A 12616-nucleotide genomic window follows, 5' to 3' on the forward strand; every position below is an offset into this window, starting at 1 on the left:
GATCTTTGAAAATCTTTTTTAAAGATGAAAACTTTGAAGCACGTTCAAATGATTCGTATGTGGAAGGACTACTGGAAAACATTCCTTTCAGAAGTCCCTCGTGATATGGAATTCCAAGGCTGGAAAACATCACTCAAGTGGGCAACTGAATTAAATTTTTATTAAAAGGTAAGATAATCTGCAGAAACAAATGAAGAAGAGATTAATTTGATATAGATGGGCCTTTCTTTCCCATCTCATCATGACTTCTTTATTTTGCAATTAATATTTAGATTAGATTAATATTTAGATTGAACAAATATTTATTTAGTGTAAGCATTAGATGTGCTAAATTGGGTCTGACAAGAACCCTGTTGTTGGGGGCTTAATACTAAGAAAAATACAATGTAAAGTTATTGAGCATTTTTGGGGAAGAAAGCAAGGATGGCATATCCAGTTACTGTCTCATTGAAGATCAATGAGAAAGTAAAAGCATAGTATTGTAAGTTCCATCAAAGAAAACCGTTTAAGTTTTTGTTTTCGATGTTATTTCTTTAATAAACAGCTGCTGCCATTTCAGACCACTTGCTATTTAGGCCCTTAGGAATTTTTCACTAGAAGGCATGTAAAGAAAGGCGAGCATTTTTAATGGATTTAACGTTCATCATTTGACTGCGTGACTGATCCCCAGAGCTGTAATTGTACTAACAAATTTTTCAGAAGCCAGTTAGCAGCTGCACCTCACCAGCCAGCCACGATCAACATCTAGTGCTCTTTTGTTCTTCTGTTTCTCCTCAAACTTGGTTACTCACAAAGTCTTACAAACTTGCATTCTTTTCTTTCCTTTTCTCTTGCTCCATCACTCAGGCTGCAGTGCAGAGGTGTGATCATGGCTTGCTATAGTTTCAAACCCAAGTAATACTCCCACCTCAGCCTCCCGAGTAGCTGGGACTACAGATGTCCACACCATGCAAAGCTAACTTTTTATTTTTTGTTGTAGAGATGGGATCATGCTGTGTCACCCAGGATGGCCTTTAACTCCTGGCCTCAAGTGGTTCTCCTGCCTCAGCCTCCCAAAATTCTGGGATTATATGCAGGTACAAGCCACCTGTGCCCAGCCCCATATTTATTCTAAATAACGACTTTATTGAAATATAGTTAACATACCTTACAATTGATTCATCAAAGTATGCAATTCAGTGGTCTTTAGAGTATTCATGGAGCTGTGCATCTGTCACCACAATCAATTTTAGAAGCTTTTGTTACCCTATAGAGAAATCTACATTTCTTTGCCATTAGTTCCTACTCCCCCTATACCCCTGTGCTCCCATAGGCAACAGCTGATCTATTTTCTGTCACTATAGAGTTGCATAATCTGGACCTTTTATATAAATAGGATTCTGCAATATGTGGGGATCTTTGGTGGCTGGCTTTTTTTTTTTTTTGCTCCTAGTGCAATGTTTACAGAGTTCCTTCATGTCATAGCATGTGTCAGTATTTCTTTCCTTCTATGGCTGAACAATATACTCCATGGTAGAGTCACACTACATTATATTTATCTGTTCATCAGTTGATGAACATTTGGGTTGTTTTCATGTATTGGCCATTATGAATAATACTGCTCTGAAGATTCACGTACAAGTTTTTGTGTGGACATATATTTTTATTTCTCTGGGATATATGCCTAGGAGAGAAATTGTTGCATTCAATGATACTGTACATTAGGCTTTTGAGAAACTGTTTTGTAAAATGGTTATACCAATCTGGTGTGGTGACTCACATATTTAATCCCAGCTACATGAGAGGCTGAGGTGTGAGGATCACATGAGCCTATGAGTTAAGAGACCAGTCTGGGCAAGATAGCAAGACCCTGTCTTTATTTTAAGAAATAAAACAAGGCTGGGGACGGTGGCTCAAGCCTGTAATCCCAGCATGTTGGGAGGCCAAGGCGGGTGGATCACGAAGTCAAGAGATTGAGACCATCCTGGTCAACATGGTGAAACCCTGTCTCTGTTATAAATACAAAACTTAGCTGGGCATGGTGGCACGTGCCTGTAATCCCAGCTACTTGGGAGGCTGAGGCAGGAAAATTGCTTGAATCCAGGAGGCAGAGGTTGCAGTGAGCCGAGATTGTGCCATTGTACTCCAGCCTGGGTAACAAGAGTGCAACTCCATCTCAAAATAAATAAATAAATAAATAATAAGATAAAATTAAATATAATGAAAATGACAAGAAAAGAAACACCCAAACAAAGTGGTTAAACCATTTTATGTTCCCACAAGCAATGTATGTGGGTTCCACTTTCTACATTTACACCAGCATTTTTTTTTGATGCAAGATCTCACTGTGTCGCCCAGGCAGGAATGCAGTGGTGTGATCATGGGTCACTGCAGCCTCGAACTCCCAGACCCTCATGATCCTTCTATGTCATTCTCTTGTGAAGTTGGGACTACCTTCACATGCCACCACTCTCAGCTAATTTTTGTATTTTTAGTAGAGACAGTGTTTCACTATGTTGCCCAGTCTGGTTTCAAACTCCTGGACCCAAGTGATCCACTTGCCTTGGCCTCCGAAACTGCTTGGATTACAGGTATGAACCACAATACCTGGTTATCTCTCTCTTTTATCTCTTCCCTTCCTCCTTTGTTAGATGGAAGAAAATAGTATTCATGTCTTGGTCTTAGGCCTGAGACTTTTAAAGCACATGAGGGAATATATGATTGTATTTATAGATGTGTAGCAGGACAGAGCCTTGAATACAATGTAATATTAAAGGATCCCATTAAAGATATTTGTAGTATGCTTCAAAAGATCTGTATGTTGCCACGTTACCACCTTATTTGTGAGGACACATGCTCCATGAAGCACCTGATGAGAAAATTTGCAACTGTTATTTTGTTTTGTTACTCTGTAGATTTCGTTGTGCTCAAGCATTCAGATGATGTTTTCTTAAGTTTTTTTTTCCTTAGAGTTGCTCTGTCACCGCAGCTGGAGTACAGTAGTGTGATCTTGGCTCACTGCAACCTCTGCTTCCTGGGTACACGAAATTCTCCTCAGCACACACAGCACACACACCTCACACAGAACCTCACCATGTACCACCCACACTTCACAACCACATTCCACCCCATACACAGACACCCTCCACAGTGCACACTTGTCACACAGAGACACACCAAGCACCACAGTTTCCACACTCTATAGTGCACACACCTCACACACACCACTCACCACACACAAACTGCAGTTTACACACTTCATACGGAAACACACCACTCAACGCACACACACTCCACAGTGCACACACCTCACAGACACAACACGCAACACACTCCGCAAACTCCACAGTGAACACAACTCAGACACACAGCACACACACTACGCAGTGCACACACCTTTCACAGACACACCACTCACCACACACACTCCACACACACACTCCACAATGCACACACCATGGAGACACACCACACCACACACACTCTACATCACACACTTCCCACAGAAACCATGCACCACACACACTCCACAATATACACCCCTCAGACACACCAAGGTGAACACTTCCCAGACACACACTACACACCACACACAATCCCCACACTCCATAGTGCACACACCTAACAGACACACCACTCACCACACTGCAGAGTTTACAAACCTCATGCAGACACACTCCACAGTGCACACACCTCTCAAAGACACACCACTCACCAAACACACTCCAGTTTACACACCTCACAGACACACACCACGCACCATACACACACTCCACAGTGTGCACACCACACAGACACACACCACATACCACACACTAAACACACACAGCACTGTACACACCTCAACAGATGCACCCCAATCACCACACATTCTCGTTAGTGCACAAATCTTACACAGACACACCATACAACACCCTTCACACATTCCACAGTGAACACAACTCAGACACACACCACACACACTACAAAGTGCACACACCTTTCACAGACACTCCACTCACCAGACTCCACACACACACACTCCACAGTGCACACAACACTCATCAAACACACCAGAGCACACACACCTCCCACAGAAACCATGCACCATCCACACTTCACAACCACACTTCACAATTCACACCCCTCACAGACACACTCCACAGTGCACACTTCCCAGACATGCCAAGCACTACACATACTTCCCACAAACACACCGCAGTGCACATATCTCACACAGACACACCCAACTCTACACAAATACTCCATGGTGCACACACCTTACACACCACGCAACAGACTCCACACACACTCCACAGTGAACACAACTCAGACACACACCACACACACTACACAGTGCACACCACACAGACACAATGCTCACCAGACACACACCACAGCACACAAAAACATTCACCACACACCCCGACTCCACAGTGCATCCATCTCACAGGCCTCTCACCACTCACATTCCACAGTGCACACTCCTTACATAGACACACACCACTCACCTTACACACATTACACAGTGAACACATTTCACAGACACACACCTTGCACCACACACTCCACAAATCAAAACATCACACAGACACACCATGCACCACACACACTCCACACATACACTTCAGAATGAACATACCCCAGACAGACCACACACCACACACCACAATGCACTCAGCACACAGACACAAATCACGCACCACACACACTCCACAGTGCACACCCCTCACAAAGACACACAACTCACCAAAACACAAACTACAGGGGACACATTTCTCACAGACACACACAACCCACCACACAGAGACTCCATAGTGCACAAATTTCACAAAGACAAACACCACTCAACACACACACCCTCTAAGGTGCAGACACCTTTGAAAGACACACACCACTCACCACACAGACTCCACAGTGCATACATCTTACACAGACACACACCACACACCTCACATACACTTCACAGTGAACACACCTCACATTGACACACACCACTCACCACACACTCTACAGTGCACACACCTCATGAAGACACACCACACACCATACACTACAAAAACACACTCACAATCCACAAACCTTACAGACACACACTACACATCCCACAAACAGTACACAGTGAACACATCTCTCACACACCGTGCACCTCATACAATCCACACACTCCATAGTGCACCCACCTCAGAAACAGACCACTCACAACTCACACACTCCACTGCCCACACACCACAAACAGGCACACACCACTCACCACACACACTACACAGTGGACAAACTTCATGCAGACACACACAACATTCACCACACATAGACTCCACAGTGCACACACCTCACACAGACACACCACTCACCAAAAACACAATTTTCAGTGCACACACCTCACACCACTCACCCCACACACTACAGTGCACACATCTTACACAGACATACCCCAAACACCACACATACAGACTCCACAGTGCACACTTCTCACATAGAAACCGTGCACCACACAAATTTTACACACACACTCCACTTTATGGACTTCAGACACACATCCCTTACCACAAACACACCACACACAATCCACAGTGCACACACATTAGACACACACCACTCACCACACACAAACTGCACACACCTTATGGAGACACACGCCACAAACCACACACACATTCCAAAGAGCACTCATCTCACAAAGACCCACAACACTCACCACACACACTCGAGTGCACACACCTTTCACAGACACACACCTCTCACCACAGACACAGCCCACAGTGAACAGACCTGAAACACACACTTCTCACCACACTCACACTCTACACTGCACATATTTCAGAGACACACACCACTCAACACATAAAAACACCAAAGTGCACACACCTCACAAAGAAAAATACCTCTCACCACCTACACTTTATACATACTTCACAATACACACATTTCACAGACACACGGCACTGACTGCACACACTCCACAGTGCAAACACCTCACATAGAAACTCACCATGCACTGCACACATCTTACAACTACACTCTGCAATACACACCCCTAACACAAACTCCATAGTGCACACTTCTCACGCACACACCATGCACCACATGCACCCCATGCACACTCCACAGTGCACACACCACACAGAAACAAACGACTCACCACACACAAACTTCACACTTTACACACCTCATGCAGATGCACACCACTCAACACACACATTACACACTGCAAACACCTCAGGCACATACCACTCACCACACACACTCCACAGTGCACACACACACACCACTCACCACACAGATATTACACAGTGTACACTTTTCACATTCACACACTAACACCCACAAACTATTGCGCACACACCTCACACAAATACCATGCAACACACTCTTTACACACACTTCACAGTGAACACAACTCAAGCACACCACACACACTACACAGTGCACACACATTTTGAAGACACACTCCACTCACCAAACACACTCCAGTGCACACACCACACAAACACACACCACTCACCACACACATACATACTCCACAGTGTGCACCACTCACACGGAAAGACACCACACAACACAAACTTTACACACACTCCACAGTGAACCCAACTGACACTACTCATCACAATCTAAACAGTGCACACACATTTTGCAGAAACACTCCACTCACCACACTCCACAGTGCACACACCACACAGACACCACTCACCACACACATACTCCACAGTGCACACCACTCACAGACACACCATGCAACACATACACTTCACACACTCCACAGTGAACACAACTCAGACACACACCACACACCACACATACTACACAGTGCACACACCTTTCACACAGTCCACTCATTCAACACACTCCACAGTGCACACAGCACACACACACACCAGAGCGCACACACCATAAATAGAAACTAACCATGCACCACACACTTCCCAACCACACTCCACAATACACAGAACTCAGACACTGTGCAGTGCACACACCTTGCACAAAAACATACCACGCACCACACACATTTCACACACACTCCATAATACACACCCCTTACAATCTCTCCACAGTGCACACCTCACACAAACACCATGCACCACACCCACTCCCCACATACACTCCGTAGTGCACACACCAAAGACACACCAGTCACCACACACTCTGAAGTGCACACACATCACACAGACACATACCACTAACCCCACACTCCACAGTGCACACACCTCACCCAGGAACAAACCATTGATTAAACACATTTCACACACACACTCCACAATACACACCCCTCAAAAAACACATTTCTTACCACACACCACACACAATCTATAATGCACACACATCAGACACCACAAACACTCCACAGCACACACACCTCACAAAAACCTCACAACACACTTCACACACACATGCCACAGTACACACCACTAACACAGACACACTCCACAGTTCACAAACCTTACACAGACACACTACTTACCCCACACTCCAAATTACACACCTTACAAATACACAACACGCACCACACACACACTCCACAGTGCAGACACCTCACAGACACACATTACTCACCACACACTCCACAGTTCACCCACCTCACACACACCACACACACTCCAAATTTGCACAACCCTCACAAAGACAACACTCACTACACACACTCCACACAGTTTACAGTGAACACATCTCAGTCACAAACCACACTCTACACGAACTACACAGTCCACAAACCTCTCAGACCCATTCCACTCACCACACACACTCCATAGTGCACACACTTTACACAGTCTCAGTCACCACACACTCCACAGTACACACATCATACACCACTCACACTAGAGTGCACACAAATTTCAGACACACCAGTCACCACACACATTTCACAGTGCACACAGATACACACCATTCACGACACCTACACTCCACAGTGCACAAACCTGACACAAGAACACACCATGCATCACACACACACCCCAGAGTGCACACACTTTACAGAGACACTAACTGCACACACTGCACAGGACGCACACCTCACAAATACACAACACTCACCACACGATTCCACAGTGCACACACCTCACAGACACACCACTCACCACTCACATTCCACAGTGTACCCACCTCAGACACACACCACTCACCACATGCACTCTACATTGCATGCACCTCACACTTACAGCACTCACCTCACACATTCCACAGTACACACACCTCCCACACACCACACCACACAAACTACACAGTCCAGTTTAAACACCTCAGACACACCACACTACACACTACACAGTGCACACACTAGTCCCACACTCCACTCAGCACACACCAAACGCACTCCACAGTGCACACACCTCAGACAACACTCACCACACATACTCCACAGTGCACACACTGTACTGACACACAACATTCACACACACAACAGTCAACAGACCACACAGAAACACTCCACTCACTGCACACACACTCCACTGTGCCCACCCTTCACACAGGCATGCAGCATTCACAACACATAACCCACAGTGCACACACCTCACAGACCCACACCACTTATCACACAGACACTCTGTAGGGCACACACCTCACTGAGACACACTCCACTCAACACACTGCACAGTGCACATACCTCACACAGACACACACCACTCAACACATACACTTTACAGTGCACACATCTCACAAAGATACACATTAGTCACCAAAACACTTCACACTGCAAACACCACACAGACACACACCACTCACAATGCACACACTCCAGTGCACACACCTCACAAAAGAACCCACCATGCTCCATGCACATACCCCACAGTGCACACACCCCACACACATCATCACACACACTCCACCTGCTTACTACACTGTGCACACACCTCACACACACACCACTCACCACACACACAAGACTTGCCATGCACAAACTTCACACAGACACACATTACTTACCAAACACCGCACTGCACAGGGCACACATCTCACACAGACATACAGACACACACCACATACCTCGCACACACTTCCCAGTGCACGCACCTCACACAACCACTCACTTCACAATCCACAGTGCTCACACCTCAGACACATGCCACACCAGACATTCCACAGTGCACACACCTCAATACTCAACAACATTCACTATAGATTACCCAACCATCAAGAGTCACTATAGAGCACTCTACCAAACAGCCACTATAGAGCACATACCCAACAGTCACTATAGAGCACCTACCCAAAAAGAGACACTATAGAACCCTCTACCGAACAACAGTCACTATAGAGCACTCTACCCAGCAGCTGTCACTATAGAGCCCTTAGCCAAACAGTCAGTATGGAGCACTCTACCTAACAACTGTCACTCTTGAGCAGCCTACCCAACAACAGTCACTATCTAGAGCTCTCTACCCCACAAAAGTCACTATAGAGTATTCTATCCAACAACCGTCACTCTACAGCAACTACCTAACAATGCTGACTATAGAGCACCATACCCAACAACAGTCACGATTGAACACCCTATCAAAGAACAGTCACTATGGAGCAGCCTACCCAGCAACATTAACTATAAAGCATGCTACCTCGGAAGAGTGACTATAGAGAACTCTACCAAACAGCAGTCACCATAGAGTACCTACGCAACTGTCACTGCAGAGCACCTAGCCAACAACAGTTACTACAGAGCCCTCTACCCAACAATAGTCACTACACAGCACTCTACCTAACAACAGTCACTATAGAGCACCCTACCCCCCAACAGTCACTATAGAGCACTCTTCCTCAAAACAACTATAGAGCATCCTACCCAACAACAGTCATTATAGACCACCTACCTAACACCAGCCATTATACTGCACTCGACCCAACAAAAGTCATTATAAAGCACTGTACCCAAGAACAGTCACTATAGACCACTGTACACAAAAAAAGTCACTATAGAGCACCAACCCAACAACAGTCACTGTAGAGCATCCTACCCAACAACAGTCACTGCCGAGCACTCTACACAGCAGTCACTATAGAACACTTCACCCAACAATGTTCACCTATAGAGCAGTCTACCCAACAATAGTCACTGTACAGCACTCTACCCAACAACAGTAATTACACAGTACTTACCAAATGACAGTGAGTATAAAGCACTCTACCCAGCAACAGTCACTATAGAGCACTTCACCCAGCAACAGGCACTATACAGCATTCTTCTTCAAAACAGCAACTGTAGAGTGCTCTACCCAACAACAGTCACTATAGACCACCTACCCAACAACAGTCACTTTGTGCACTTCACCCAACAACAGTCACTATAGAGCAAACTACCCAAAAGCAGTCACTACATAACACCCTACCTAACAATAGTCACTATACAGCAACCCAACAACAGTCCCTGTGAGCACTCTACCAAACAACAATCACTATAGAGCACCCTACGCAGCCACAGCAACTATCTATAGCAATCTACCCAACAACAGTCACTATGGAAAACCTTACCCAACAACAGTCACTATAGAGTTCTTACTCAACAGTTACTATAGAGCAATCTACCCAGCAACCGTCAGTATAGAGCACCTTACCTAAGAACAGTCACTATGGAGCACCCTAACCAGCAACAGTAACTGCAGAATCCCCTACCCAGTAACAGTCACTATAAAGAAGTATACATAACACTCACTATAGAGCACCCCACTCAACAAGAGTCACTATAGAGTATCTACCCAAATACAGTCACTCTAGAGCACTCCACCAACTACAGGCATGGTGGAGCACCTACCCAACAACAGTCACTGTAGAGCACCCTACCCAGGAACAGTCACTATCAAGCACCCTACCCAGCAACAGTCACTATAGAGTACCTTCCCAACAGTAGTCACTAAAAAGCACTCTACCCAACGACAGTCTATAGAGCATTGTACCTGGCAACAGTCACTACAGAGCACCTACCCAAAAGCTGTCAGTTTAGAGCACCCCACCAACATCAGTCACTATACGGCACCTACCCAAAAACAGTCACTATAGAGCATCCTACCCAGCAACAGACAATGTAGAGCCCCTACCCAACAACAGTCACCTTGGAGGATCCTACCCGGCAACAGTCACTATAGAGCTCTCTACCCAGCAAGAATCACTGTAGAGAACCCCACCAAACAACAGTATGGAGCACCCTACCCAGCAACAGTCACTATAGAGCACCCTATGAACAAGGGTCAGCACTCTACACAACAGTCATTATAGAGCACCATAAGCAACAACAGTAACTGTAGAGAACCCTACCCAAGTCACCATAAAGCACTCCACCCAGCAACAGTCACCTACAGAGCACTGTACCAAAAACAGTCATTATAGAGCACCCCACGCAACAACAGTCACTAGAGAGCACCTACCCAGCAACAGTCACTATAAAGCACCCTACCCAGCAACAGTCACTATAGAGCACTCTACCCAGCAACAGTCACTATTGAGCACCCCACCCCCAACAGCCACTATACAGCACACTACGGAGCAATAGTCACTATAGAGCACCTAACCAACAACAGTTTCTATAGACCACCCTACCCAACAACAGTAACTATAGAGGACCCTTCCCAGCAACAGTCACTATAAAGCACCCTTCCCAGCAACAGTGACTATAAAGCACCCTACACAGCAAGTCAATATAGAGCACTCTACCCAGTATCAGTCACTATAGTGTAACCTACGCAGCCACAGTCGCTATAGAGCACCCTACACAGCAGTCAGTATAGAGCACTGCACAAAACAACAGTCACCCTACCTAACAGCAGTGACTGTAGAGCACATTCCCAACAACAGTGACTACAAAGCATGTACCCAACCACAGTTAGTATAGAGCACCTTGCCTAACAGTCAACATAAAGGACATACCCAATAACAGTCACTGTAGAATCCTCTACTCAGCAAAAGTCACTATAGAGCACTCTACCGAACAACAGTCACTATTAGAGCACCTTACCCAAGAACAGGAAGTATAGAGCATACGACTGAAGAACACTCACTAAAGAGCACCTACGCTAGAACAGTCACTATAAAGCAACTAGCCATCACAGTAGGGCACATACCCAACAATAGTCACTATAGAGCACCCTACACAACAACAGTCAGTATACAGCACCATACTCAACAAGTCACTATAGAGCACTTTACCCAACAACAGAAACACAGTCACACAACACCACACACACATTCTGCAGTGCAGACACCTCACACAGGCACACCACTCACCGCACACACACTGCGAAGTGAACACCTCACAATGCCACACACCACTGACCACACACAGTACACACTCACACTCCACAGTGCATACATCTCACCCAGACACACACCACTCATCCACACATACTACACAGTGCACACACCCCACACAGACACACAAGATTCAACACACCACAGTGCACAAACCTCACACAGACACACAGCAGTCACCAACACTCCACACACACACTCTACATTGCACATACCTTAGACACGCACCACTCACACATTAAAGAGTGTGCACAACTCAGAGACACACACCACTCACTGCACACACAATCCAAAGTGCAGACATTCCACACAGACACACACTCATGACACACTCCACACACCACTGTGCACACACCTCACACACACACACCACTCAATACTCAATACACACACCTAACGCACACACTCCACTTAGCACACACAT

The 12616-nt window shown here is 45.8% G+C and overlaps 1 protein-coding gene across 9 annotated transcripts in view; it reads left to right on the forward strand.

Moving 5' to 3' along the window:
• LOC144581910 (uncharacterized) overlaps positions 1-12616 on the forward strand; it is a 110038-nt gene that overhangs the window by 10790 nt on the left and 86632 nt on the right. For 3 of the 9 annotated variants that reach the window (XR_013533329.1, XR_013533330.1, XR_013533331.1), the window contains exon 6: positions 1-1076. The gene's annotated coding sequence lies outside the window, so the exon portion shown is untranslated. The other 6 variants (XR_013533328.1, XM_078367815.1, XR_013533333.1 and 3 more) reach the window with 4 other exon arrangements.

Source organism: Callithrix jacchus, chromosome 3 (genome assembly GCF_049354715.1).
Source record: "Callithrix jacchus isolate 240 chromosome 3, calJac240_pri, whole genome shotgun sequence".
NCBI lineage: Eukaryota > Metazoa > Chordata > Mammalia > Primates > Cebidae > Callithrix > Callithrix jacchus.